The sequence below is a fragment of the Barbatula barbatula genome (assembly GCF_947034865.1).
Source record: "Barbatula barbatula genome assembly, chromosome: 22".
NCBI lineage: Eukaryota > Metazoa > Chordata > Actinopteri > Cypriniformes > Nemacheilidae > Barbatula > Barbatula barbatula.
This window is the reverse complement of record NC_136785.1, coordinates 321,228-325,587: the sequence shown is the minus strand read 5'-3', so window position 1 is coordinate 325,587 and position 4,360 is coordinate 321,228.

The following is a 4,360-nucleotide window of genomic DNA, read 5'->3' as shown; positions in this document are numbered from 1 at the left end:
CATCGGAACACAAAAGAACTCAATTTGAGAAAAGTGTCAAGTTTGTTTATTCCTTCTTAATGCCATTCCAGCATCTCGGGCCATATTCATGGTGAGAACAGGTCAATCCATTCTCACTGTCTCTATATTGAGTTGTGTGACAGTTCCTCACAGACGGTCTTCAATGTAGATACTTCAGGGTGAGTAATCATTGTCTTGATAATAATAATAATACATTTTTGCTTTTTTTCATGAAACTGATTTAAACAGACTCTGGTCTTCTGTTCGTCTGTGTAGAAGGTCACAGTAAGTGTCAAAGAGAGGAAGGATAAAACAGGCCCTCTGGACACAGAACAATGAGAAGCCACTTCCTGTCCTCCATCTGCTACTTCCTGTTCAAGACAAAGATCTGTTTGTGTGTGTGTGTGTGTGTGTGTGTGTGTGTGTGTGACCCACAGAAGATAACACAGTGAAGAAAAGAGACATGAAAACACATGATGTGATGTTCGTTGACATCTGATGTTTGATATGATCACTCACATTCAGCGACCATCACACTCATGAAAACTGACAGTTTTCTCACAGATGATCCCACATTCCTCACAAAGCCAATGAGAGATAAATGAGATGATTTACAGCACAGACCGAATTCCACAGAACTGTGTAAGAATTTACATAGATTTAGAGAAGCACTGCTAACTCTCTGCATTTCTGCTTTTGACTTGGGTCAAATAAAAAAAAAAGAGAGAGAGAGGGAGAGAGAGAGAGAGAGAGAGCAGACAGAGGTCATCTCTAATCTGGATCATTCCTGGGTCACTGTGTGTTTGAACTTGTAGACATTGAAGTGAATCTGTCTTTTCTCACTATTTAAAGGGACAGTTCACCCCAAAATAAAAATGACTGGTGTAAAATCACCCGCTACTGTTAACGTCATGAATATGAAAGCAGCAGTGACTTCCAGTGTCGGCAGAAAGTAAATGTGTTTTCACACAGAAAGGAGGATCAGGAGGTGAAATCAAAGCTGTCAAGTGAAGTACAGCAAGAGTTCATGGCAGTGGAAAATAGACACAATCACAGGAATTCAAGATCACATGACAGATGAAATCCTCCTCAGGTAACAGTGAGATCGTGACTAAAGAAACATCTTGCAGATGCAAATGTTATGTGACCAGTGTCACGTGATCTAAGATCAAACAGCAGACTTTAACCCCAATGAACTTGAACTCTGACCTCTAGTTTGAGAAGCAGACATTAGTCCACTGTGTTTTGTGAAGTGGATATGCACCTCCTGATGGTCAGGGATTAGATGAAGGGATTTCATTGATTTCTCCATAAAGACTCTGCATTAAGAGAGGCCATTAAAACTCTCGCTGTACTTTAACAACACTTACAGTCACATCATCAATGTGATGTGTCACCAGGACAAAAACACATCATTCGCTTTGAATTCACCATGGTAAAGCTTTCTGATTGTGATGTGTTGTGTTTGTTTTTAAAGCAGACACTAAAAGTGGAATATTGTGTACTCTTGATCCTGTTCAGGTCCAAACCTGCTCCACAACCAAGACAGAGCCGGAAAACACGTTGTCTACGTTCATTCAGAGCCGGAACATCTAAATCTCTTCATCGCTGTCACGAGACGTCTCTCTGAGGTCTAACAACATCATCATCATTACACAATCAAAGTTGATCTGTAGCTGACCGTTATCACTGAACATATCATAAACGTTGTTCATGTAAACATCACATTCATCATTTGTTGTCATCACAGACACTGGAATCACAGTGCAAAACATGAACCACGTCTGGACTTCATCACATAAACATGCAAACTGTGTTTAAATGAAAAGATCAAATTGAGAGAATTGAAACCTGTTTAAAGGCTTTAAATCAACATGAAGTAGGCGAGACATTTAATTTCTGCAGCATTATTTGTGAGTGAAACAAGAACAAAGGTGTAGGTTTGGATTTAATCTGTAAGCGTTGACGGAAGTAATGATGAGCCGTCTGTCGTACTGATGAATATGATGTTCTCGGTGTCTCACAGGTGAGTAAACTCACACCAGATGGACTCGACATGGACGTGTGTGACCGCACACACAAACACAGAGATAAGAGAAAACACAGTCCATGAACGTTCTCACAGAACAGCACAGAGATTCATGTCGTTACGTGTAGATACGGTGAGAAAAGAGCTTTAGTGTTAAATCAAGGAGAGACAGAGAGATGAGTCTGTTCCTGCCCAGCCGATCTGAATCTGTTACACAACACACATCAGCCCCTGAGAGAGAGAGAGAGAGACTAATTTACATTTATTCATTTGGCAGACGTGACTTACAAGTAGTTTTTACAGTGACACATTACTGCAGATCAATCAGGGGTAAGATGTCTTGCTCAAGGGCACTTCAGTCATGACCTGCTGGCACTGAGATTAGAACCAGCAACCTTCTGATCACAAGACCAACAGTCTAACCATTAGGCCACAGCTGACCCTGTGACTCACTTTATAACACACGCTAACGCCACGGGCAGAATCTCGTCTTCTGCACGTGTAAAACATAAGAAGACAACGAGAATTATTAAGCAATGACACACAATATCAAAGTTGTTTCTTGACGATTGCGGTTCACAAAATGAGTTCAAAATACGTAGATTTTACACCTCCATAGAATACAGTGATGATGTCACTTCCTGTCACTGATCCTCAGGACCTGTTGCTCTATCTATAACACATGACCAACTCCTCATTCACTTCCTGTTATTTAAAAAAACACCTGACATCATTTCCTTCCTTCATACAATTAGCGGCTTGTCTTCTTTCTCACCTAAAAGTGTGTGTGTGTTTGGGGATTGTGATGGACCTCTCTGTCGGATGTGGCATGGACACAGACTGATTATAGAACAGGAAGTAAAAACTCCAGACTCAGACAGGAAGTGACTACCGGAAAAGCAGTGGAGGTCAGCTGACCCTAACTCCGGCCTCACAGATGATCATCCATCAACACCACTACACATTCTGATTCAGAACAGATTTCACATCACTTACAAAAACGCATCATGTAATCATCAAACGCACGCGCACACGCACACACACACACGGTTTGTGTTGTTTATGATGATAGTACAGGAGCGTCTGGCTATGAGCATCAGAACCCACCGCTGACCCTTCACAGATGACCACAGCTCTGACACAAAAACATCTGTGAATAAACATCCAATCCACAAACAGACTTCCTCAACATTCATCTCAGTGTCTTTACCAACACGACTGATTGTTTGTTTTAAGCTTTTGGGACGTCCGAGTCTTTCACAGACACCTGCAGGACATAAATCAGCCCGAACACTATTCAAGATGTGACCTCTCTCCGTCAAATATAAAGAGTGCCACGATGAGGGTCGGGGGGACTAGAAATGACTAGAAGACGACTTTTCCTGTCCTCATGATTTTAAACATGACCGTCTTTTAAGAAAGAAACACATGACGTGCAGGAGACGTTTGTATTGTCTAGACTTACATTAGAAGAGCTCAGGGTGTAGAGAGTGACTGGACTGATACTGGTCAAGCTGGTTCACCGGCCGAGTCCCAGAAACCAGAATCTGTGTGAAAACATGTTCCGCGGGTGTCACGTCTGACATATATATGGACACCTCACGGGAGGGATTATGAATTATACAGCACTGCTCACGGATCTTTTTCTTTGCTTCGTTCTGTCTGGTCGAGTACTGTGTTGTTGTCAGAACAAGAGTTTGAAGAGAATCTTGTTATAGCTTGTCAAAGCAAGGTGGGAAAAGCTTTATATGACGTGATCACGTGTCAAAGAGTTCACATGAATCACACATCTCAAGTAGAACTGCTGGTGTGCATTTGCATTACATAAAAAACACTTTAACACCAACCCAACAGGTTGAAGATCTGTCTGAACGTCAAACAAACAAACTTACACAGTTGCTCATCTCATCTCTGAGGGGCCTTAAAGAGTGACACACTGAGCTAATGCCCTTCATTCTGACCACACTGGAGAGAGCAGGAACTGACCGGGAAATTGGACATGCAACACTGAAAACAAAGAATGAAAGCCAGAAAACCAGAAAGAGAGAGAGAGAAAAGACTGTGTTGTGACCTCCTGTCTTTGTTGCCTGAAGCTGCCAACTGGAGATTTTAAAAGAGCACAGTCACATGTAGAGCAGAAAGCTTCCTCTGATCCATCCCTTCATTCAAGAGGAATTCCTAAATGAAAATGCTCCGCTTCATGACACAGACGACTCTGTCTTTTTTCTGCTTCCCGGAACATTCAGTGCTCAACTTCAACTTCGTGCTGTGTTTACATGCTACACAAACATAGATATAAATAACTAGATGCCTCATCAGCATCTCTTCTTT